The 27,844-nt window shown below is 40.1% G+C and overlaps 1 pseudogene; it reads right to left on the bottom strand.

Moving 5' to 3' along the window:
- The window catches only part of LOC147915662 (tripartite motif-containing protein 26-like), a 48,043-nt pseudogene that overhangs the window by 2,277 nt on the left and 17,922 nt on the right, over nucleotides 1-27,844 (bottom strand).

Below are 27,844 nucleotides of genomic sequence, written 5' to 3' on the forward strand. Positions count from 1 at the left end.
ATTGATGGGCATTTGGGTTGCTTTTACTTCTTGGCTATTGTGAATGCTGCTGCTATGAACATGGGTGTGCAAATATCTCTTCAAAACCCTACGTTCAATTCTTTGGGAAATGGGATTGCTGGGTCATATGGTAATTCTATGTTTAATTTTTTGAGGAACTGGCATACTGCTTTCTGTAGCCTCCCAATATTCTTTTACTTCACTTTTGAATATGAAACATCTTTTTACCAACTCTGGGACCTATTGACTATGATTCTACCGTAGACTAGGTAACATTCTTAGACTGTCATGTGGAAATACTCCCTGGTTTGGATTTACTTAGATTCCCTCCTGAATGTCCCTGCCTGGTGTGAATGACCTGCACAATAGCAAGGAACTCCAAGGCCAGAACCAAAACCTAAGGAAACATTATAGAGAAAGAAAGGTTTTTCTAGGCTTAGAACCCCTTCCTTCACCCATTCCTTTACCATGGAATCCTCTGAGGCCTTTCTCTAAAGAAAGAAGTTTATCTGAAAATTCTTCTACCCGCTTTTTGATTGCAGGACTAGTAGGCTTTTCAATCTAGAACTTCTTCTGGGGATATCTAGAAAAAATAAGTCACAGTGGCAACTATTGAGAGACAGGCATGATTTCCCACCACGATCACATACATACATACACACACACACACACACACACACACACACACACACATTAGCAATGGACCAAAAGGGCAGAGAGTAAAAGCTGTATTTCCATGTGGTCAGTTCCAAAATCAGAGTCAAAGAGTAAGATATATAGAGTTCTAAAGAAAGGACCATGATCCAAGTATTCTCTACTCACCAATATATCATTTATGTATGATGTTAAAAAAAGAAAGAAAGCCATTTTCTGCCTTGGAAGGTATTTGAAACATGACACTAATATTTCAACTTCTAAAAAACTTACCTGAGGATATATACGAGATAAATTTAAATTAACATAAAGCTTTGAACTTAAAATAAAGATATAGTTGAGCAGAGACACCTAAGCTGAATACAAAATGAAAGAAATCTGAGGTCTTGATCTTATCACATAAAATTGAATTCAAGGCAGAAAAATATTAAATAAGACAACAGAGGGTATTTTATGTTACTAAGAATATTATAATCCACAATTAAGATGCACCTCTCCTTAAAGGTCATGCAGAAAAAAAGCATCAATATATAAAAAGCAAAAGCTATAAGAATAGAAGAAAAATAGGCAAAAATCCATTGCTAGTAGGAACCTTTGACCTCTCTAGTCCATGACATATTAAGAAGTCAAAAAACAAGTATCACATCTATGGACAGCTAATTTTTGACAAAGGAGCCAAGAACATACAATGGAAAAAGGAAAGTCTCTTCAACAATTGGTGCTGGGAAAACTGGACAGCCACATGCAAAAAAGTGAAAGTAGACCATCTTCTTATACCATACACAAAAATGAACTCAAAATGGATTAAAGACTTGAAAGTAAGACCTGAAACCATGAAACTTCTGGAAGAAAACATAGGAAGTATGCTCTTTGACATCGGTCTTAGCAACATATTTTCAAGCACCATGTCTGACTGAGCAAGAGAAACAATAGAAAAAATAAACAAATGGGGCTACATCAAACTAAAAAGCTTCTGCACAGCAAAGGAAACCATCAACAAAACGAAAAGACAACCTAACAAGTGGGAAAAGATATTTGCAAACCATATATCTGATAAGGGGTTAATCTCCAAAATATATAAAGAACTCATACATCTCAACAACAAAAAAACTAACAACCCAATTAAAAAATGGGCAAAAGACCTAAACAGAAATTTCTCCAAAGAAGATATACAAATGGTCAACAGGCACATGAAAAGATGTTTAACATCATTACCTATCAGGGAAATGCAAATCAAAACTACAACGTGATATCACCTCACAACCATCAAAATGGCTATAATTAACAAGACAGGAAACAACATGTGTTGGAGAGGATGTGGAGAGACGGGAACTCTCATACACTGCTGGCGGGAGTGCAAACTGGTACAGCCACTATGGAAAACAGTATGGAGATTTCTCAAAAAATTAAGGATAGAACTACCATACAATCCAGCTATTCCACTGCTGAGTATTTATCCAAAGAACATGAAAACACCAACGTGTTTTCACGGTTGGGTACATGCATCCCTGTGCTCACTGCAGCATTATTCACAATAGCCAAGACTTGGAAGCAGCCTAAGTGCCCATCAAGGGATGAACGGATGAAGAAGATGTGGTATATATACACAATGGAATACTCCTCAGCCATAAGAAACCATGAAATCCAGCAATTTGTGACAACGTGGATGGACACTGAAGGTATTATGTTAAGTGAAATAAGTCAGAGGGAGAAGGTCAAATACCATATGACCTCACTCATAAGTAGAAGATAAAAACAACAACAAGCAAACACATAGAGACAGAGATTGGATTGGTGGTTACCAGAGTGGAAGAGGGGAGAGAGGAGGGTGAAAGGGATGATTAGGCACATGTGTGTGGTGATGGATTGTAATTAGTATTTGGGTGGTAACCATGATGTAATCTATGCAGAAATAGAAGTATAATGATGTACACCTGAAATTTACACAATGTTATAAACCAACATTACCGCAATAACAAAAATTAAAAAATAAAATAAAATAAAAAAATAACAACAACAAAGGAAGCAAGTATCAATATAAATAATAACAAAATTACTAAGGAAAACCTCATGGAGATATATCAAATCCTATTCCAAGAAAATAGAGGCTGCACCTTCTTTTCAAATGTTTGAAACTGTCACAAAAATTTACAACACATAACACAGAAAGCCTCAAGAAAGTCCAAAAGATAGAAAATAGCAACAACCTTGTCTGATCACAAGATTTAAAAACTACGAAGCATAAAACTATTAGGGAAAAAACCTCAGCACCACTGACAAATATCATCTTTCTTAAACAAATCTTATGTTAAATAGCAAATCAAATTCAAAATTTCAAAATATCTAGAAAACAATAAAAATACCATACGCTAGAAATTATGGTATACAACAAAAGCAGGGCTCATAGACAAAAACCAAAAACCAAAAACCAAAAACCAAAAAAAAAAACACCAACAAAATCAAAGAACCAACAAAAACAAAAATAATTTCTATTAAAAATAGGGGAAAAAAGGCAGGCAACTAGAGGAGACAAAAGTAGAAATACACAAAATAAGAAGTAAAAAAATATTCAGATGTAAAAGAAAAACTAAATTTAAGGACATTATTTGGACCAACTATGCAAATACTTTTGAAAATATGAAGGAAAATGGTGATTTTCTAGGAGATATAAATACTAAATATTCCAATTAAAAATTGTCAGAATGGATTTATTAAAAAAGAAAGCAAAATTTTATGTTGCTTATAAGAAACATAAAAATAACAATGCAGAAAGGTTGAGAGTTAAAGGATAAAAAAAGAAATACCATGCAAACACTAACCAAAAGAAAGCTGGAATAACTTTAGTAATATCAGACAGAATACTTTAGGGCAAGAAATATTACCCGTTCTGTATCTCCCTTATTTTTTTGTAATTACTCTAAGCTAAGTGTCTGGCCAGTCTCCCCAGCCACAATCTGGTAACCTATCTCATTACGCTCCTTTCTACCCAGTGTTTGGTCCACAGTAAATGCTCAGTATATGCAATAGTCCTGGATGTCTCTGAAGATGAATTGTGTCTTATCAAACTACCTGCCTATTCTCTGTTCAAAGCTTCTATGTATCTTGTGGGTATGATTTTGAAAACTGTCAGTGTCAAATGTCTAACACACATTTCCTCAGACCCACTGCCAGAGAAATCATTATCCCTAGGACCCATATAAGTGTCCTCTTCTTGTGGATGGGCAGAGAGCAGGAAACCATCACTAACGAGCATGGAGGAAAATCTGATGATGATATATGCTCTATAGACTATGGGAGAAACTGTGGCCAGGAGTGGCAGCTGGGAACCAGGTAGGAATAGGAAAAATGAAAGAAAATTGAGTTTTAGAAACAAATGTAGATTCTAAATTTTCTGTAATATCTCCCATAATCTCCTCCCATTTCATTTCTCTCTCAGCCCATTACCATCCTAACGTAAGTTCCATGACAATTTTTCTAGAACTCCCTCCCCGATTCCTTGGAATAACTCTCAACTTACCCTACTAGAAGAACCTCTCTTCCCTCCAAGTAATCCCCTTGCTAGCCCTTGTCAGATTGCAGTAAGTTAAGATGAGAGAAAGAGAAAACAAAGGGACACCTAAGTGGTTAAAAAAAAAACCAAGCAGCACTTACCTGCTTATTATGTCACTTGGGTCCTGCAAAGGAAGAGAACAGACTGTCATGGAAATAAAGTTCCCAGGAGCCAACAGCATTCCCTACTGTGGCTCCCTGGCGAATGGGGACATAACAGGATGATACAGAGAATTATTCTGATGGGCCTGGACCTGTTCTGTTCTTCACTATAGTATCAGTTTATAGGGACACATGTTTCTTGTTCCTTTCCTCCATTTGAGTTCTAAACTATCCCCTCCAAGAAACCAACCTTGATCTATTAAGAATTCTATTGTCTATCAGGTTAAGACTGAAATCTCAGTCTGCCTTGGAAGGCCTCTACTCAGTTGGTCCCATCTTACCAATCTCATCTTCCCTTTAACTTCTTCCTCACTTAAACTCACTCCTCAGAAAGACAGCTCCTGGGGCCGGCCTTGTAGCTTAGCTGTTAAGTGCGCGCGCTCCGCTACTGGCAGCCTGGATTCGGATCCTGGGCACGCACCAACGTACTGCTTCTCTGGCCATGCTGAGGCGGAGTCCCACGTACAGCTGAACTAGAAGGATGTGCAACTATGACATACAACTATCTACTGGGGCTTTGGGGACAAAAAGGAGGAGGATTGGCACTAGATGTTAGCTCAGGGCTGATCTTCCGCAAAAAAAAAAAAAAAAAGAAAAAGACAGCTTCACTGTATGTACCTTTCCTATCTTCCAATCTATCTTCCTATTCCTATCTTCCTCAGCACCTACACCCATCTTTTTATTATCACATTCCTTAAGTTTATTATCATATTCCTTTATCTCATTCCTACCAATGCACCTCCACCAAATGGAATGTTCAGCCCCTCCTTTCTGCTAATCCAAATCTTTACATTTTCTTCAAGGCCAACCTTAAGAGCCTCATCTTCCGCGAAGCTTTCCCTGACTAAACTCTAGCCTTTTCCAGGATTCCTGTGGCTTCCAGTCTGACCACAAGATTTAACACTCAATTATTTGTTGTAATTATATGTATATACAGATCTTGTTATCTCATTGTACGGTCTGTGCATATTACGGTGCCCTGCCCACTACAATCTGGGACTTAAAAACCTATTGGTTGGCTAATTAACTTATCAAGGAACTCAATAAATGAGAATAAAACCTTGTCTCTCCTGACTTCTGGTCCAAATCTCATGCTAATGGAGAAGGCACACTGCAGCCTAGAACAAGGGGACTCAGGCATAGTTTAGTTGGTCCCTCATCTGCAAATGTTCAAGTGCTGGATGCCAAGGCTTCTTCTCCAACTCGGAAATCAGGGTCCCAAGCCAGGGGACCTCCTCAGAGCCCTTGGTGACATAGCTGTTCATCCCTTCAGTGAGCTCTTGCTCCGTCCCCTCCAGCCAATCTAACAAGTACTGCTCCCTTTCTCTCAAGAACTGATGGCCCTGTTCATACACTGATACTATGTCTTGCCTGTGGTTCTGGAATTTTGTCTACAGTAAAGGCAGAAAGAGAAACGGGATTTTTTTCTGAAAGGCTAGGAAACACCAAACATTTGTGAGATCTTCTGGGAATGAGTTCAGAACAGGAAACCCTTCGATCACCCTCCCTCTCCCCATCCTTCAATATCCCCCACACTCCCACCCCATGCACATTACACAGAACATTCACTTGAGACTCCTCTTGCCAGCAGAGCCTGAGTCTCATCTTTTCCCATAGACTGAAAATTCTGAATCCTATCCCTGTCTCCCTTCAGAATCTTCAGATGGTTTAGAATTTTACCCTATGGAATTAAACATGAATAATCTCAAGATGAAGAAGAAAATATCCTCAATAAGAAAGGAGAGATGCAAAATGACTCCAGAGTGAAATCAGATAGCGTTTGACCTTATGTAGTATAATAATAGTCGTGTGGAATAGTTCCATTCTAGTTGATGAAAAAGAAGCAAAGTGAGTGAGTGCTATGTTGGCTTAGAGCAGTTTCTCAGAAGTGAGATAAAACAATATTTTATTACCATTACAACTATTAAGACTTATGGTGTAGTGTTTATTTATATTTACACTCTCTTTCCAGCAAAAATATAGACAATCTATCTTAAAATTAATAGCATAGAAATAAAAAAAGAAAAGCAACAGAAAAAGTTACGGAAATTATATATACTAACTCCAAATTATTAAGAGAATGACTAAATTGGTTTTAAGCTTTCTGTTAGCCAAGGAAAAAAGGGAAACAATAAAACGTATAATTCTTCCTTCACAGTCAAGAGGAAACATACTAGTACCTCAGAGGAAATAATATTTTCCCTGAGATTAAATTCTGAGAGAAAATTTATACAGGAGGTTTTATACAGGATGCAATATTCTCAAAAATATACGTATTTTTTTTGGTGAGGAAGATTGCCCCTAAGCTAACATCTCTTGCCAATCTTCCTATTTTTGCTTGAGGAAGAGTGGCCCTGAGCTAACATGTGTGCCCATCTCCCTCTACTTTATATATGGGATGCCACCCCAGCACAGCTTGATGAGCAGTGCATAGGTCCACACCCGGGATCCTGCCCATGAACCCCAGACTGCCGAGGCAGAGTGTGAGAACTTAACCACTAGGCAACCAGGCCGGCCCCTCTCGAAAATATTTTTACATTTATGTGCTGGAGAACACACCATCTGAAGTTATTTATCAAGAGGGCCATCAAGAATGCTAGTATTCTATATTGGTGGTTGAGACCTGATCTGAATGCTTCAGAAACTAAAATATCAAGCTAATGGGACAGACTTACCATTATACAAAGATATGGAAACACGCCAATTTTATAATCCAAATTCAAAGGGTAACACTTTACCAAGAACTTTGCATGCTAAAGAAGCAGAAGATAAAAACAACAACAAATAAACACATAGAGACAGACATTGGATTGGTGGTTACCAGACGGGAGGAGGGGAGGGAGGGAGGCGAAAGGGATGATTAGGCACATGTGTGTGGTGATGGACTGTAGTTAGTATTTGGGTGGTGAACATGATGTAATCCACACAGAAATAGAAGTATAATGATGTATGCCTGAAATTTATACAAGGTTACAAACCAATGTTACTGCAATAAAAAAAAAAAAAAGAATTTGGACCTTGAACTTACACCTGTTAGGGTGGCTATTATTTAAAAAAAAAAAAAAAAAAAAGATAAGTAGTGGTGAAGATGTAAAGGGAACTCTGGTACACTGTTGATGGGAATGTAAACTGGTGCAGGCATTATGGAAAACATTATGTGTGTTTCTCAAAAAATTAAAAATAGAACTACCAGGGGCCGGCCAGGTGGCGCAAGCAGTTAAGTGCGCGCACTCCGCTGCGGCGGCCGGGGGTTCGCGGGTTCGGATCCCGAGCACGCACTGACACACCGCTTGGCGTGCCATGCTGTGGCAGCATCCCATATAAAGTGGAGGAAGATGGGCATGGATGTTAGCCCAGGGCCAGTCTTCCTCAGCAAAAAGAGGAGGATTGGCAGATGTTAGCTCAGGGCCAATCTTCCTCTCAAAAAAACAAAAAAATAGAACTACTATATTATCCAGCAATCCCACTTCTAGATTATCCAAGGGACTTGAAATCAGGATCTCAAACAGATATCTGCACTCCCACGTTCATTGCAACATTATTTACAATAACCAAGATATGGGAACAATCTAAATGTCCATCAATGGATAAATGGATCAAGAAAATGGGATATATAGATATAACAGAATATAACTCAGCCTTAAAAAAGAAGGAAATCCTGCCATTTGCAACAACATGGATGGACCTGGAGAACACTATGCTAAGTGAAATAAGCCAGATACAGAAAGACAAATACTGTATACTCTCACTTATATATGGAATCTAAAAATAGTCAAACTCATAGAAGCAGAGAGTATAATGATGGTTGCCAGCAGCTGGGCGGGGCGGGAGGAGGAATGAGGAGGTGATGGTCAAAGAGTAAAAGTTTCTGTTATGCAACATAAATAAGTTCTGGAGATCTACCATACAGCATAGTGCCTACAGCAAATAATATCGTACCGTGTACTTAAAATTTGCTAAGAGGATAGATCTATGCTAAGTGTTCATATCACACACACACACACACACACAAAATAACAATAAAGGGGGTGGGAGGAAACTTCAGTAGGTGACGGATATGTCTATGGCCTTGATGGTAGTGATGGTTTCACAGGTGTACACTTATCCCCAAACTCATCAAATTGTATACATTAAATATGTACAGCTTTTTACATGTCAATCATACTTCAATAAACTGTTTATCAAACAAAATTTTGGATCTTATCCTGAAGATACCACAGAACTTTTTTGGCTACAAGAACAGAGTTGGGGTCAATCAGGATTCTCACCCGATAAGGCTGTGCAGCCTCCTCCAGGAGAACAGCAGTGTGACGCCTGTGATCCTGGGACTCCCCAGACACAACACACAGTATCTGCTGGCCATCCTTGCAGTAGTAATGTGGCTTCTCCAGATGTTGCCCACATAGCTTCTCTGCTCTTTGCTCAAGTGATCTTTCCTCTCTGGGTTGTCTCTCCTCATCTACCTTCATCCTCCAGGGGTTCTCCACTAGGCTGGCTATCTGCCACACATGGCGGATATTCTCTTTCTTAAAGGCTGTCTTGCAGAGAGAACAATACAGTGGCTGCCTAGCAGGTTCCCAGACCCTAATGATGCAATGGTAACAGAATACATGACCACAGTCAACGGTTACTGGGTCTCTCAAGTAGTCAAAGCAGATAGAGCACAGCACCACATCCTCCAGGTTTCTCAGAGCAGAGGCAGCAGCTGTGATAGCTATGCCCAAGCCCTGCAGAGAGTTCCTTCTCAAAGCAAAGAATGACTTTCTAAGTAGACATGAAGGAAAAACAGAAATTGTGAGTTTAATCAACATGAAGTTGGAATCCATGAGAAAATAGTTTTTATGTTCACACTGTTCCCAACCTTTTTCCTCCAAATTCAAAGTGCCTTCCAGAGCACTTGTCAGAACAGATTCCAGCCTGCAAAGTTAAATGGGTGTTAATTTCAGGTAGCTAGCTCTGCTATAAACATTTCAAAGGGTGTTAATACATGTAATTAAGTGGAGTATTCTAGAAGAATAGGGGAAAGTAAATTCCCAATAAAGTCTAAGGAATTTGCCTCGCTCTTAGTAGATCAGTTCAGTAAAAAATATTTGCTGTAAATAATTCAATAGTAGAGAATAATAAGTACAAAAATTTAGGGCTATATCTTAAAACTCATCTGAGAACTTGAGAGTTAGATTATTAGAAACCACTAGGTTCAGTCACAGGTCTGTTATTCATACTCAGCCTGGGAAATCTTATTGTGGTTTAAACTAATGGTTTTCAAACATTTTTTGAAACATCACAGTAAGAAATGCATTCACATCCCAGTCTAATATGCATGCATATGTGCGTGCACACACACACACACACACACAAACACACTGAAACAAGTTTTGTTAAATCCCATTTACTCTTTATTATATGTAATACATGGATTTTTATTATTACAAAGCATTTTTAAAATCCTGGTTATAATCCACAAAATTGATGTCATGATACAAAGTACTGCAACATATACTTTGAAAAACACTGATTTAAATCACAGCTTTATCACTAACTCTGACATCTACCCAGAGATGCAAACTCTAGGATCTACAAAGGCCTACTGTATCACCACTTGAATACACTTCTTGCACCTTAAATTCACATGTCCAAATGCATTATCTCCCTCATTCTTCCTGTTTCTCAGTAACAGGTACCAACAACCACCCCATTACCCAAGCCAAAACCTAGGTGTGACATTAGTACCTCATTCTCTTTCACTCTCACCTTCCACACCTGGTCACTGAATTAAATATCATAATATCTGAAACGAAAATTTCATTTCACGGCCTTAACAGCAGAATGGAGATGACAGGAAAAAAGAGTCAGTGAACTTGAAGATAGTGCAACAAAAATTATCCAATCTTAATAACAGAGAGAAAAGAAAGACTTTTTTTTTAAAAAAAGGAAAAACTCAGTGACCTGTAGAGCAATATCAAAACGCCTAACGTCCATGTCACTAGAGTCCTAAGGGAGAGGAAAGAAATTGGTTAAGGAAAAAAAAATGTTTCAAGAAAGAATGGCTGAAAACTTCTCAAATATGGCAAAAGACACAGATTTACAGACTCAAGAAGCTCAGCAAAAGCCGAAGAGGACAACTTCAAGGAAAACCACCCCAGATACATCATAATCAAACTGCTGCAAACCAAAGATGAAGAAAAGTCTTGACAGCAGACTGAAGAAAATGACATCACATTAAGGGGAAGAACATTCAGATGTTTGCAGATTTCTCTTTAGAAACCACAGGGGCAGGAAGGCAGTGGGAAGACATCTGCAAAGTGCTGGGGGAAGAAAAGAACTATCAATCCAGAATTCTATACCAGTGAAAATATCCTTCAGAAATGAAAACAAGGGCCGGCCCGGTGGCGCACGCGGTTAAGTGTGCTTGCTCTGCTGCGGCGGCCCAGGATTCACCAGTTCAGAGCCCAGGCACGCACCCAAGCACCGCTTGTCAAGCCATGTTGTGGTGGCATCCCATATAAAGTGGAGGAAGACGGGCATGGATGTTAGCCCAGGGCCAGTCTTCCTCAGCAAAAAAAAAAAAAAAAAAAGAGGAGGATTGGCAGATGTTAGCTCAGGGCCGATCTTCCTCACAAAAAAAAAAAAAGAAATGAAAACAAAATATAAACATTTTCAGATGAAGGAAAACTAAGAAAATGTGTCACCAGCAAACTTGCTGTAAAAGAACTGCTAATGGAAGTTCTTCAGGCTGATATGAAATTCCAAAGGGAAATCTGGAACTTCAGGAACAGCAACAGAAGGAAGAGTAACAGAAGTAGTAACATTTGAGTGCATATAATCATCTATTTTACACCTCACAAGTTCTTTAAAATATGTAAGACTGCTGGAAGCAAAAATTATAAGATTATTGGAGATGGGTTCGTGTATGTAGATGTAATACATAAGACAAGCATAGGGAAAGGGACCCATATGGTTGTAAGCTTCTCCATTTTACTTAAAGTTGTAAACTTTTAACCCTAAATAGACTATGAAAAGTTAAGTATGTATATTGTAACCCAGAGACCACCACTAAAACAATAATACAAAAAGATATAGCCAAAAGCCAATAGGTAAATTAACTTGGAGTGTCAAAAAATATTAGAGTAAACCAAGAAAAGGCAGGAAAAGTGAAACAGAAGAGTAAAAGACATAAGGGACAAAACAGAAATAATAAAATGGTAGACCCCAAATCAGCAATATCATAACTACATTAAATGTGAATAGTCTAAGCACCCCCATTAAAAGAGACTGTCAGATTGGTTTTAAAAAAAAAGAAGACCCAACTACATAATTATCTCCAAAAAACCCATATTAAACATAATATATACAGAATAAAAGTAAAAGAATTGAAAAAGATGTACCATGCAAACACTAACCAAAAGAAAGCTGGAGTGGTTATATTAATATTAAATAAAGTAGGCTTCAGAACAAGCTATGTTACAAGGGATAAACAGTGTTATTACATAATGATAAAAGCGTCAATTCTACAAGAAAACATGCCAATCTCAAATGTGTATGCAACAACAGAGCTGCAAAACACACAAAGCAAAAACTGATAGAACTGATATGAGAAATAGACAAACCCAAACTTATGTTGGCGAATTCAACACTCCCCTCTAAAAAATTGAGAAAAATTAGACAGAAAATTAGTAAGGATAAAGAAGACCTGAACAACACATCAACTAACTTGACCTAATGACATTTAAAAAACATTCTGCCCAACAAAAACAGAATACACATTCTTTTCAAGTGCACGTGGAATATTCCTATAAAGGGACCATATTCTGGGGCATAAAACAAACCTTAACAGAATTAAGAGGAGTGAATTATATAAACTATGTTCTTGAACCATAATGGAATTAAACTAGAAACAGATAGAAAAATATTTGGAAAATCCTCAAACATTTGGAAATTAAAAAACACAGTTCTACATAAGTCATGGTTAAAGAGAAAATTGTGAGGGAAATTAGAAATTATTTTGAACTGAAGGAAAATAAAAACAGAACATATGAAAATTTGTGAAATGCAGTTCAAGTGGTCTGAGAGGAAAATTTATGGCAGTACCTGCTTATATTAGACAAGGAAAGGTCTCTAATCAATTACCTAAGCTTTTATTTGAGGCAAATGGAAAAAGAAAAGCATTTATCCAACAACGGACTTTTATTCAGAATATTTAACAGCCCAATAAAAATATGGTCAAGAATTTGAACAGAAAAAATGCCAAAGGATATAAACATATATACAAAATAGATGGCAGGTAAGTACATGAAAAGACGCTCAACATCATTAGTCATTAGGGAAGTATAAAGTAGAGCCACAATCAGATATCACCACATCTATTAAAATGGCTAAAATTAATAAACAAAAAACCTGACAAAATCAAGGGCTGAGGAGGATGTGGAGCAACTGGAACTTATACTTTGCAAATGAGAACACAAAATGGTACATCCACTCTGGAAACAGTTTGGCAGCTGTTGTAAAGTTAAACAGACACTTACCACTTGAGCCAGAAATCCCAGTCCTAGGTATTTACCTAGTGAATGAATAGTTATGTTCACACAAATGTTTCTAGCAAACGTATCCCTTCAGCTGAGGCATGGATAAACTGTGGTATATCCATACAATGAAATACTACTTAGCAATAGAAAAAACAAACCACTGATACACTCAACGTATGAAAGAGTGTCAAATGCATTATGCTATAGGGCCGGCCTCATGGCTTAGCGGTGAAGTGCGCGTGCTCTGCTACTGGTGGCCCGGTTCGTATACCAGGCGTGCACCGACGCACCACTTCTCCAGCCATGCTGAGGCTGCGTCCCACATACAGCAACTAGAAGGATGTGCAACTATGATATACAACTATCTACTGGGGCTTTGGGGAAAAAGAGGAGGATTGGCAACAGATGTTAGCTCAAAGCCGGTCTTCCTCAGCAAAAAAAAAAAAAAAAAGAGGAGGATTAGCATGGATGTTAGCTCAGGGCTGATCTTCCTCACAAAAAAAAAATGCATTATGCTATATAAAGTAAGCCCAGTTCAAAATTGTAAGATTCCAATTATATGACTATCTTGCACAGACAAAACGGTAGCGAGGGAAAGAAATCAACTGTTGCCCCAGGCTAGAGTGGACACCACAAAGAAGCACAAGGGAATTTTGAGAGAAGATGGATCAGTTTTATATCTTCATTGTGGTAGTTACATGACCGTATACATCTGTCGAAACTCACAGTACTGTACACTAAAAAAGTGAATTTTACTGTATATAAATTACATGTTAATAAAAAATGGGGAAAAAGCAAAAATAAAACTCAGCATTACACTGTGCTCCCATAGCACCAGCTACAAAACCTTATGGTATTAAAATTATCTATTCACATATCTCAGTTGAGATTCTTCAAAATGGGAATGTTATCTTATTTTTTCCTATCCCGAGTCCCTAGCTGTTTGCAAAAGTGCCCTAAATAATCTTAGAAAAACCTTAACCCCCACATTCCTTATCTGTAAGGGGATGAAAAAGAAGTTTTTGTCTTTCTGACCAGTAATATATCCTTTGTATACTATCATCCTTCCAACACACCTGAAAGCCATGCAACATCTCCACTTATTATAAGAGGAAACCAAGTTAACTGCAGAATTATGAAAATTCAGTCAATAAGGGTAGAAGCCAGGATCTGATCTCTGAACATTTCCCACAATTCACCTCCCAGTGCTGGATTAACCACTAAAAAAATAAGCACAGGTTTAGGGCACCAACAGAAGGGAGTCTTCAGTTTTGTTCCCAGAGCTATCGTGCCCTTAACTGTTTCACTGCCACATTCGACTTTAGTCGATTTTTTAAATTGTAATTGTCATGTTGAACTTTTTAATCTGCATTGTTAAAAAAAAAAATTTTTATCTGGCATGGTGAGTAACTAAGCTTTAAAAGTTTGGTTTGAAGGTGTCGTCAGATATTACCTTTGTTTCCCTCTTCTGGAGTGAGACACAGCTGGCTAGCATTTAATTCATCAGCTGCTTTGTGCAAGGGACCCTTAGGCTCTTTATGTTAAATCATGCAAAGGCCAAAGAGGCACCAATGTAGAGCTGTTCTTAAGGCAGCAGTTGGCCTTAATCCAGCCATGAAAACACCCTCACCAGCATTACCCCCATTAAAAGGGGATAATAACTCCCACGTCCCAGAGGACCCGGGAAAGGATTAAAAGAGTTCAGGTAAATAGATGAAAATCACTTTGCAAAGCAAAATGCCCTATAGAATGCTGGTTATTATTTCCACACCAAGAAATCAGAGCTAATATTTAGTTTTTTGCTGCCATCCTGAGCCTCACAGAGACCCCTGCTTTGACTTATTTCTCTCTCCTGTCACAGTGCACCATTGTCGTGGTGCCTGGCCCACCCACCCCCATCCCCTCAGAGCCGCCCGCCACCGGATAATCACAGATGAGGCCTCAGTCACTCGGCTCTGCTGGAGCCTCTGCGACAAATCCAGGGCCCTCCTGGGTAACCCAGCCCGCTCAATCCAGGCCCAGACCGCGCCTCTAGGATCCCAGCCCCTCAGTCCCGCCTCTTGGACCTTCCAGAAAGGCCTCCACCAGGCAGCCAAAGGGCTGTAACCATTGATCGGATACCGAGCATCCGCCTTCTGGCCCTTCGCGCCCAGGTCGGCTGGGCACAGAGAAGGCCCTGCGGTACCAGGGGGATTAGCAGCCTACGAATGCTTTTAAAATTTCCATTTATACCATGTTGTGATGCTCAACAATCCCGTGAGGCAGGGTGCAAAGACGCTGGTAATCCCATTTTACAAATCAGTAGAGAGCAAGGAAGGTGACGCAGCCAAGACCAATTGGCCAAAATAGCGGCCCTCACTTCAACCAAGGTCCCTGCAGGCTGTCCAGGGCGACCCCTACAGTTGCGGGGCAATGGGGCCCTGAGTTTCCTGGCTGACCTCTGGTTTCCCGCACTTGAAGCTGGGGATTTTACCCTTTGTACGTGGGGAGGATCATCAATCCAGAGTCAGGTGCTTCTGCCATTTTCACCATTCATTTGGTTTTGCTATTTTGAAAATCCAAAGTGCTTCATTCGATTCCCCACCACAACCTTTTGGAGAGGTCATGGACCGTTGGAGTCAAACTCCAGATTGGTGCAACTACCCAACCATAAGCAATGTCCAAGAAGGGAGGGTTTAGAGGAAAATACACTTAGGATAGCTGGAAAACTAGGACCTGGGGTCCAGCTTGTCATATTGTTACCACCCAACCTGGGGCTGTATGCTTGTCGCAAGACATGCCAATAGTTGAGAGGCAACGTGGTAGGAGAAAAGGGACTTTTTATTACAGCTTGCTAGCAAGAGGGAAGATGGCGGACTCATGTCCAAAAGAACCATCTTACAGAAGAAAGACTACAGGCCAGTTATATATGGGACTGGTCTCCAGGTGGGGGCAGACATATGGTCTTAGTTCCCGATAGTCTTTGGTTTTACTGGATATGCATCAGAGACCGGAGCAACGCCCTATACCCTGATCTTTTAGTTGTCCTTGATGATGGTTATCAGCATAGACTCTACTCAGGGGTCATCACATTCCTAAGGAACTCAAGAGAACAAAGTTATCAACTTATTGAAGATGGGAGGGGCTGTAAAATCCAGAGAGCATGTCTGGCCTGGTTAATCAGAAGTCATTCAAAGTTACATTATGGTTTCTTTTTTGACAATATGGCTTCCCTCATGTCAACCCTGTATTGAGCCAGTATCAATGTAACAGACTGAGTGGTGGGTATCTAGGACCAGGCCTTATTTTCAAACAGAAATGAAGAATCAAGAGAGCCTGGTAACCTAATTGGGACAGGAAGGCATAATTGTGTGTTAAGACTGGTTCAAAGACAGCTATATCCATGTATCCTAGAATTCTTCAATATTTTCCCTAGCAGAATGTGTAAGGCCTTAACAACCCTTCACGTGATGCCAGGCATCCCATTATTTTTTACCTCAGACCAGACATGCATATTGGCAAAGTGTAATGTCACAAATAACCAATCAGTGGGAACAAATGTGAAGCTTCCTGATACCAAATAGAAGGCCAAAAGGTGGGAAATAAGCATAGTAGTTGTGAAAAACACTTTTGCATGGAATTTATATATCTAGTGCTTCTAGATAGGTTAGTAGGCTCATTATCTTTGAGCCAAAAGTGTATGCACCAGAGAAGCCTCTAATGAAGTGTTTGAATACCTAGGCCAATCCATCCATCCTCCCCCCAACATTTGGCAAGGTCTAGAGATAATTTGGTTGTCACAGTGGAGGAGAGAGTGCTACTGGCTATCAGCATCTAATGGGTAGAGATCAGAGATGTTGCTGAACATCCTACAACGCACAGGATAATCCCCACACAATAAAATGTCAATAGTGCTGAGGCTGAGAAATCCTGCTTTAATAGCTATAGAAGATATAGTCCCAAATACCCAGCTTCAACAGTTAGTAGCTCTTCTTTCATCTTGGTATCTATACTCATTCACCCCACCACCTATCTCCACCACCACTCACAGAATGTTTGTGTGTGTGTACGTGTATATGTGTATGTAAGAAAGGATTTACTCACATGATTATGGAGGCCAAACAGGGTGAGCTGGCAAGTTGGAGACCCAAGAGAGCCAATGTAGTTCCAGGCTAAGCCCAAAGGCTTGAGGACCAGGATAGCCAATGGTGTAGTTCCTGAGGCCAGCAGGCTCAAGACCCAGGAAGAACTAATGTTTCAGTTTGAGTCTGAAGCTGGAAAAAGCCAATGTCCCAGCTCAAAAACAGTCAGGCAGAAAGAATTCTCTCTTACTCCGAGAAGAGTCATTCTTTTTGTTCTATTCAGGTCTTCACCTGATTGGATGAGGCTGGCCCACATTGGAGAGGGCAATCTGCTTTACTCAGTATACCAGTTTAAATGTTAATCTCATCTCAAAACACCCACATAGTAACACCCAGGATAACATTTGACCAAATATCTGTGCACCCTATGGCCTGGTCAGGCTGACACATAAAATTAATCATCACAAAAGGGAACACTTCCTAACTCATTCTATGAGGCCAACATTACCCTGATACCAAAGCCAGATAAAGATACCACAAGAAAAGAAAATTATAGATCAATATCCTTTATGAATATAGATGCAAAAATCTTCAACAAAATTTAGCAAACTAAATCCAACAACAAATTAAAAGGATTATTTACCATGATCAAGTGGGATTTATCCCAGGAAGGCAAGATTGGTTCAGCATAAGAAAATTAATCAATATAATCTATTGTGCTAATAGGGTGAAAGAAATAAAATCATCTCAATTGATACAAAAAAGGAATTTGAGAAAATCCAAGACACTTTCATGATAAAAACTCTCAGAAAACTAGGAATAGAGGGAAAATTCTTTAACATGATAAACCTGTGGCTAACATTTTACTCAGCGGTGAAAGACTGAAAGCTTTCCTCCTAAGATCAGAAAAAGACAAGGACTGCTCTTTCACTGCTGCTATTCAACATTGTATTAGAAGTCTAGCCAGGGCTATTAGACAAGAAAAATAAATATCATCTAAATTGGAAAGGAAGAAATAAAACTCTCCATTTGCAAATGACATGATCCTAGATAGAGAAAATCTCAAAGAACCCACAAGAAAACTACTAGAACTAATAAACAAATTCAGCAAAGTTGCAAGGTACAAGATCAACACACCAAAATCAGTTGCACTCTATTTACCAATAGTGAATATTCCAAAAAGGAAATTAAGAAATCAATTCCATTTACAATAGAATCTAAAAGAATTAAATACTTAGGAATAAATCTAACCAAGGAGGTGAAAGACATATACAATGAAAACTACAAAACATTCCTGAAAGTAAAGAAGATTTAAATAAATGGAAAGCCATCCCATGTTCATGGATAGGAAGACTTACCATTGTTAAGATGTCAGTACTACCCAAAGTGATCTACAGAATCAATGCAATCTCTATAAAAATTCTAATAGCCTTTTTCATAGAAATGGAAAAACAGATCCTTAAATTCATATGAAAGTGCAAGGGGCCCTGAACAGCCAAAATAATCTTGAAAAAGTAGAACAAAGTTAAAGGTCTCACACTTCCCAACTTCAAAACTTACTACAAAGCTATAGTAATTAAAACAGTATGGTACTGGCATAAGGAAAGACATATAGACCAATGATGGACAATAGAGACCTCAGAAATAAACCCTCACATATACGGTCAAATAATTTTCAATAAGGTATTGAGGTCATTCAATGGGGAAGGGATAGACTTTCAACAAATGGTGTTGGGAAAACTGGATAGCCACATGCAAGGGAATGACGTTGGACTCTTACCCTACAGCATATATAAAAATTAACTTAAAATGGGTCAATGACCATTTGAGCTAAGCTTAAGAGCTAAAACCATAAAACTCTTAGAAGAAAACTTTGGGGAAAATCCATGACGTTGGATTTGGCAATGACTTCTTGGATATGACAGCAAAAGCATAGACAGTGAAAGAAAATAAAGAAATTAGACTTCATCATAATTAAGAACTTTGGTGCATCAAAGGACACTATCAAAAAAGCAAAAAGACAATGTACAGAATGGGAGAAAGTATTTGCAAGTCATATATCTGAAAGGGGATTAATATCCAGAATATATAAAGCACTCCTACAATTCAACAACAAAACCCCAAATAACTCAATTCAAAAATGGGCAAAAGACTTGAATAGGCATTTCTCCAAATAAGACATACAAATAGTTGATAAGATCATGAAAAGATATTCAACAGCATTAGTCATTAAGGAAAGGCAAATCAAAATCACAATGAGATGCCACTTCATATCTACTAGGATCACGTAATTTTTTAAAAATAGAAAATAAGTATTGACAAGCATGTGGAGAAATTGGAACCCTCGTGCATTGATGGTGGGAATGATGCAGCCACTGTGGAAAACACTTTGATAGTTCCTCGAAAAATTGAATATAGAACTACTATATAATCCAGCAATTGCACTGCTAGGTTCATATCCAAAAGAATTGAAAGCAAGGCTCAAACAGACATCTGTACCCTCATGTTCATAGCAGCATTATTCATAATAGGTGAAAAACAGAAACAACCAAAGTGTCCATCATAAGCAAAATGTAGCATATACATACTCTTCAGCCATAAAAAACAATGAAATTTTGATAGATGCTTCAACATAATGGACCTTGAAAACATTATGCTTAGGGAGATAAGCCAGACACAAAAGGACAAACATTGTGTGATTCCACTTTTATGAGATATCTAGAATAGGCATATTCATAGAAACAGACAGCAGAATAGAGGTTACCAGGGGTTGGGATTGGGAGAAAGGAGAGTTGTCATAAACAGAGGTTATGTTGGGGAAGATGAAAAAGTTTTGGATATAGTCGTGATGATTACACAACATTGTGAATGTATTTAATGCCACTGAACTGTACACTTACACGTGGTTAAAATGATAACTATTATGTACATTTTACCATAATAAAAAGTTTTTAAAAAGTATATGTGTTGGGTCAATATGTCACAACTTATTCTTTTTTTTTTTAAGTCACTAAACACACTTTAATTCAGTCAGCATTTTTTTTAAATTTTTTTATTTTTTATTTTTTGTGAGGAAGATCAGCCCTGAGCTAACATCCGTGCTAATCCTCCTCTTTTCGCTGAGGAAGACCAGCTCTGAGCTAACATCTATTGCCAATCCTCCTCCTTTTTCTCCCCAAAGCCCCAGTAGATAGTTGTCGGTCATAGTTGCACATTCTTCTAGTTGCTGTATGTGGGACACGGCCTCAGCATGGCCGGAGAAGCGGTGCGTTGGTGCGCGCCTGGGATCTGAACCCGGGCTGCCAGTAGTGGAGCGCAAGCACTTAACCGCTAAGCCACGGGGCCGGCCCTGTCACAACTTATTCTAAACTAAGAGATAAACAGAATTAATGAGACAAAATATGACCAATAGTTAGGCTTTATATAAGGTACAAACCCCAGAAAGCCCAAGGCACTCCACAGCAATGGATGGCCCGTGGGCTCTTTTGAGGACGGCAGTGGTTTTATCCTGTATATCCACTCCAAATGTCCACTATTCTGAGTCTTTTGATCCCTTCTTCTTGCATCTGCCACAGCAATTGTGGCATTTCTTTATCAGTTAGTGTAGGTAATCACTTTCGCCCAGCTTCTCAGAGCCGTCCTAGCAGCATGTTTCGTAGGTTCCTTTGCAAGTGTGTTAAATCCTGATCCCCAGGAGAATTCTCCTATATTCCTTTTTCCAAATTGGTGTTCTGCTCCTTCCTCTTGATCCAGCATCCCCAGAATTCAGTCCCATGTATACTCTCTTGGCTCTCGCTGGTATACCTTGGCTAGGTCCTTCAGCTCTTTTGGGATAAAAATCTTTCCTTCCTTAGCAGGTCTACAATTCTCCAGCTCAGTATTTTTGACAACCCTGGTGATTGATCTAATGGTCAGGAGGAGAGGTTGGCCCTTTGTCTAATGCTGAGGCAGGTACATGTTATGTGGCAAGTCATGGGGCCGGCCCGGTGGCGCAAGCGGTTAAGTGCGCGCGCTCCGCTGCGGCAGCCCGGGGTTCGCTGGTTCGGATCCCGGGCTCGCACTGACATACTGCTTGGCAAGCCATGCTGTGGCGGCGTCCCATATAAAGTGGAGGAAGATGGGCACAGATGTTAGCCCAGGGCCGTCTTCCTCAGCAAAAAAAGAGGAGGATTGGCAGATGTTAGCACAGGGCTGATCTCCTCACAAAAAAAAAAAAAAAATATGTGGCAAGTCAGAGGCCACTGCATCATCTTTGACTAAGGGGGGATGTATTAGTTTCTGAGGGCTGCTATAACAAATTACTACAAACTGGGTAGCTTAAAACAACAGATTTATTCTCTCACAGTCTTGGAGGCCAGAAGTCCAAAATCAAGGTGTTGGCAGAGCTACACTCCCTCCAGAGGTTCTAGGGGAGATTCTGTTCCTTGTCTATTCCAGCTTCCATGGACTCGAGGCATTCCTTGACTTGTGACTGCATCACTCAAAGCTCTGCCTCTGTCTTCATATTGCTTCCTTCTTTTCTCTGTGTGTTTCCTATAAGGACACTTGTCATTGGATTTAGGGTCCACTCTGATAGTCTAGGATGATCTCGTCTCAAGATACTTAATTACAACTCTTTTTCCAAATAAGTTAACATTCTCAGGTTTCAGGAATTAGAACATGGCCATATCTTTTTGGGGGCCACCATTCAACCCAATACTGGGGAAGACAACCCATAACAGGAAGGAGTGGGCCACTTCTCTAGGCCTAGAGAATGCAGAGGAATCTAGATAGTGAAGATTTTTTGATACATTGACCCACATATTCTCCATCCCTCAGGGTTCTATTCTTTCACAAACAGGCCCCAACCTTGGCATAACAGACCTAGTAATGCTGAGAATTCAACCTTTTCTTGGAGCTCTGCTTCTCTTAGAATTAAGTGCTGAGGCTGGTGCTCAGTTTTTTCTGCCTTTCTGCTGCAGGAGATAAGAGTCCCTTTATATGTTGTGAGGAGGTCCTCTGGCTTTCACACTTAGCCTTTACTCACTGATTTATTTCCCAGCCTTTCATTATCTTTCCCCAATGCAATGATTGCTCCCAGCAGCAGCCATCTAATTCCATTTCTTTAAAAAAAAATGGATTATGTTTTCCCTGTATTTCTCAAGTGACTCATACATTCTATCCACCCGTGCATTTCCTTCCACTTGTACTTCATCCCAGTTCACCAATGCTAGAAATTTTAACAATTGCATTTTTACCTATGCTGGGGTCTATCAATGTTCCACCTATCACCAGTAATAAGGACAGCCAGCAAGTAGTTAATAGAGCTCCAAAATCCCATTTTAGAGGCTACTTTCTCAGCCCCCACTTCTGGTAGACTCTGTCCCAGATTGGATCCCCTGAGTAGCAGACTTTAAGACAGATATTAATGTGAAGGAAGTTATTAGGGAGTACCTTCACAATCAACACCTGGAGGAAGTGAAGGACGAAGGATTGGGCAGAGGGAGAAGTTGAGCTGTGATACAGTCACAACAAAGACCTGCCTACCTTATGAGGAGCTATGGAGCTAGAATGGCCCTGTAGCATCATCCCACTTTGGGGCAATGAAACTAGGTCATTATAACTCCATATAGACGAGTCATGACATGTAGGCAAGCCCTTGAGAAGGAGACATAACCTTGAGCAAGGCAGCTCTTTTTAGCAAAGGGCAATCTTTGGAGAAAGAGCTGTGAACTCTTGGACACCAAGACTCTCAGCAGCTGGGGGAATAAGTGCTTAGTTTTTTTGGGGGAAAATTCTGAGGAGTACCTCTTAGTATGCATTACGTTGATCCATTCTGTAGATATCAATCACCATGCTGCTTGATCAATAGGCCCATATACAAAGTGAACAAGTGGCAAGGATGGAGGTTATGCATAGCTCAATAAAAATCAACTTCCACACCCCAAAACTTCCACTACTAATGAGCTCTCAATCTCTAGGTCAACTCTTAGCTCCCAAAATACCACCATTCCTGAGAAGGACCAGCTAGCTACCTGATGATAGGTTGATTTTATCAGGCCACTCTCTTCATGGAAGTATGTCACTTAGACCTCATAGAGATAGATGCTGTGATGGAGGTACACAAGACCATCCTCAGGCTTGATGATTCACTAGCAGGATTCACAAGAACCAAAAATTGTTATATTCATAGTTATGGCTTATTATGTAAGATAAATTACATTACATAACATATAGAAAAGTATACAAAGTAAAATCGACAAAAGAAATAGGCATATGGGGTGAAGTCCAGAGGAAATCAGAAGTCCAGGTTTCCAAGAGTCCTCTCCCAGCGGAGTCACACAGGACATGCCTAATTCTTCCAGCAACAACGTGGGGCAACATGTGTTAAGTGATGCCAATCAAGTAAGTTTATCTGAGCCTAGGTGTCCAGGGTTTTTATTGGGGGTCAGTCATGCAGCCATACAGTGCACCTCCAGAGGGAAAGTAATTGTTCACCATAAAATACATAGTTGTTAGTAATAAACTATCTAGATAAACTGATACAGTGTGGCTCAAAACCCCAGGTGTGTTTTCATTATCTCATCACTCTGTTGGTGAGTGAGGGATTTCTGCCCTAGAGTTATGAAGGTGGCCAAATATACAACACCCAAAACTGGATTATGAGTTCAACAGCAGTTTATTAGTCACATTTATTCAGCCCAGGGAGGGAAGAAACTGCATACCACACACAAGGCCACATGGGGGTTACATTTGGGAACACTAACAACCAGTGGCTGTGGGAGGCAGACTTTGCAGTATTAAGATGATGAAGTGGCCCCTGGTTTCTGTGGGAGAATGTGATTGGCTTGTTTGAACAATTCTTCTGTGTGGCAGGGAACTGAATGCACCATTCATGGCTAAACAGGAACTGTGCCCAGCCTGTTTTGATGAGGAAGGTTGTTTGGCTAGAGGACTTTTTTTTTGCAGGGGCAGAGTTGAGAGGGGAACTTGTATTGTGGCTTTAATATATGTAGAGATATCTGTTACTTCATTTATGTTTTGGGTATCTAAAGGCAATAGATTTCCAGGATTCTTTACCACAAAAGAGGCAACTCTTAGGCAATGGCTCAAGAGTTTGTGAAAAAGTGCAGATGTGGCCATTTGCTGGGCTGGCATCCAGTGCTAAGATGACTGCCTGAAGTGTGGCCAATTGTGCTGACCCTTGGGTCCCCTCCTTTATTAAGGACATCCTGGTTAAGGGATGAAAAGCAAAAAAATTCCACTGAGTTCCATCATGTATTATGGGAATGATACCATCTGTAAAGTGTATGAACTCCCATCGCTGTTTACTTGGCTGATCCCAAAGGGCTCCCCCAGTAGCCAAGGGGTCTGGGAGTGGTGACCTCTTCTAGCACCATGAAATCTGGCACAGGACTGAGGACAGCGGAGGCTACCCGTTCCTGCAGGTAAGATATGCCAGAAGGTCCAGGTTTGGCTCCATCCAGTAACAAGGAGGCCTGGGTAGCTAAGCTTAACTTGTGGGGTCCTTTCATGACCCAAAGCATAAAGGGCAGCTGAGTACAGAGGACCACAGACTCAGGGCCTGTGAAAGTCTCTATTTCTAGAAGCACACAGTATGTGGCCAGCAGTTGCACCTCTGATGATGTATAGCACAGACACAAGGAGGGCAATTTCTTGCATCAGAAACCAATGAACAACTTATAGCAAACATGAGTAGTCCAGAGACTCCAGGATGTATGAGATGAGGTTGCTTAGTCTTCTGCAGTGAAGAAGTCTCTGGGGAAACTAATGAAAGTGCCTCTTATACCCTTTTGTTGGAGGTGGACAAATTCATGGTGGGTTGATTTGCAAGTGATAGCAAAAATGAGATTAAGTAAAATTTATAAATAAGGAATATGTTGTCCACAGAACCCTCCAAAAAGATCAATAGGTTGGGTTTGTATTAATACTGTGGTTGGCAAGAGGGTCAACAGCTGTTTCTTAACAGTGTCAGGGATGGAGCAGTCCTCTATTTGCTGAATAATTTTTAGGAATTTAACAGAGGTGTTGGGCAGGGTCTTGTACTTGTACTATGTGTGGGGCAGTGGCCCATCCCTTTTTTGTGAGCGCCTTTGTGAGTATTTCTATGTCTTAAATAAGTATGTCAAATAAATCTCCCCAGAGGAGATGTCACTAATGTAATATCATACCTGTGCTCCTGGAGAAATGTGGATGCAGTTAAAGATGTGCCTGTAAAGATTGTGTACAATGGCAAAGTACCCCATGATACACCACACAGGGGCACAAAAGGATTGCAGTTGGTAACATGGTGGGCAACTAGGGACTATGGGAGGCAAGCTTTGTAGTATCACGAGGATGAAGTGGCCTCTGGTTCTCTAAGGAGGTTGTGATTAGCTTGTTTGAATAATTCTTCAGGCTGTCAGGGAGCTGACACTCACTACTCAGGGTTAAGCAGGAACTGTGCCTGGTCCCTTTGATATGGAGAGTTGCTCCTTGGCTAAGCCCCTTATCCACGGGAGCAGTGGGGAGGGGAACTTCCAATTAGGCCATTTGAGGCTCTCCCAATTTTACTTGATGTCAAGACAGCACATAATATTAAGCTCATAAAAATTTTGTAATATTAATCACATAATTTAAGGTCGTACAACACAGCATGGAAAACATTCTTATCAGTCAGAGCATTCCAAGAGCTCAATTCCAGGACCTGGCCAAAAGGTCCTTCTTGGGAATGTGCAGGGTTTGAGCAACCCAGGCCTGCTGAGTTAACTTTTTCCAGCACAGATACTTACTCTAGTATGGATTTGTTTTTCATGACTGGTTCACTTCTACAAGCTTTACAACTGTAACCTTACAGAATGCCTTGTCCATTACCATGGTAATGGTACAGCATCACATCTCACAAGGGACATATTTTGCAGCAAAGGAAATGTGTAAATGGCCTTAAGTCCATGGAATTCACTGATCTTAACACATGTCACATCATCCAGAAGACTAGCTTCAAGAAGTGGTGCAATGGCCTACTTTGAGATTCACTTACAGCACCAACTGGAAGACAATCCTGTACGAGGTTACAGTGCTATCTCACAGGAAGCAATACGTGCATTAAACCAGTGGCCAATTGTATTAGTTTCCTATTGGTGCTGTAGCAAATTACCACAAACTTTATGGCTTAAAACAATGCAAATTTATTCTCTTTTGGAGGCCAGAAGTCCAAAATGAGTGTTAAGAGTTTAGCTAAGCTACTCCCTGGTGTTGCTCCCTCGGCATCCATTTTGTTTGACCAAGCAGCCTGCAGCGACCTTAAACTGACACTAGCCCCTTCATATGAGCGCATGCCCTAGATAACACCCCACAGAATCACAAGCAAATGTAAGTTCCTGATAAAACTTCCCCAACAGCCCTTGTGATCAACAGTCTCCCCTGCCTCCCAGGGCCTTCCCTTTGTGTGCCCCTCAGATAAGACCTCCATGGAGCTTACCAATACCTGATCTATTTGATTTGAATTAATCAATCTGGCCCTAGCCCAGGACCCTAATAAAAGCATGTGCTCCAGGTTTTACTTCTCTCTGTCTGCACTCTGTCTTGACCTCCCCATGTGGCCCCTTGAGGTGTGCCATGTACCTCCTCCAGGACTTGTGAGTAATAAACTTCTCTATTTCCATTTCTCTTGTGGTCTGTTGTTGAACCACAGCTAACTATCTGGCACTCTGTGCTCCACTTAGGCAATTTTAATTTAACAATGTCATAACAATGAGTCTTATGGGACTAAAATCAAGTTGTCAGTAAGGCTGGTTCCTTCTGGAGGCTCTGAGGGGAGGATCCATTTCCTTACCTTTTTCAGATTCTGGTGGCCACCTATACTCCTTGATTTGTGGCTTCTTCTCCCATTTTCAAAGTACATTACTTTCATCCTTACTTCTTTTCTGTAGTCAAATTTTATTCTGCCTCCTTCTTATAAGGACACTTGTGATCACATTTAGGGCCCACCTGGATAATCCAGGATAATTTCCTCACCTCAAGATTCCTAATCATATCTACAAAGTCCTTTTTGTCATATAAGGAAACATTCGCAGGTTCTGGGGATTAGAGCATTGACATCTTCAAAGCCCATTATTCAGCCTACCACACTCCTCTTTCTGGCCCCTCAAAATTTATGTCATCCCACGTGCAAAATATATTCACCTATTCCAACATTCCTAAAAGACTTAACCTGTTACAGCATTAACTCAAGTTCAAAATCTCGTCTATATATCATCAGCTCAAAAGACCCAAATCTCATCATCTAAATCATTAAACTAGGTGTGAATAATCATTGGGTGTAATCCATCCTGGGGCAAAATTCCACTCCAACTGTGGACCTTTGAACCTAGAAAATAAGTTATCTTCTCCCAAAATACAATGCTGAGACAGGTATATGATAACAGCTATAAACATTCCCATTCCAAAAGGGAGAAAATGGAAGGAAGAAATGAGTCACTGAAGCAATTTTAAAACCAGCAGGGAAAATGCCCTATAGGTTCAATGCCGGGAAATAATCCTCTGTGGCTGGTAGCTCCACCCTCTGGGCCCAAGGCTCTGCCCTCAGAGTCGTCTTTCCTGTTTTTTGAAAGAGTAGCACATATTTGCAATTGAGTTGTTTCAGCAGCCTGTTTCTTGTAGAATTTTGGGAGTCTAATAGCATTCTTTCATTTTGTCTGTCTCTTTCTCTTTCAATCCAAGCTGGCAGTGTTTCTGCTGATATAACATTCTCAAAAACCTTTTTGGTCTCCCGTGTATGTCATGAAGATTCAGGCCATTAGACATGAGCCTCCTCCACAGATATTTCTTAGATAATCAAATCTCTATTCCTGGCTTTCCTCTGAAAACAGGTTGCACCTCCAACACTTTGCTTGGAAATATCCTCAACTAAATATC

The sequence above is a fragment of the Ceratotherium simum genome, chromosome 13, assembly GCF_057802395.1.
Source record: "Ceratotherium simum simum isolate JZ-2026a chromosome 13, ASM5780239v1, whole genome shotgun sequence".
Lineage (NCBI taxonomy): Eukaryota > Metazoa > Chordata > Mammalia > Perissodactyla > Rhinocerotidae > Ceratotherium > Ceratotherium simum.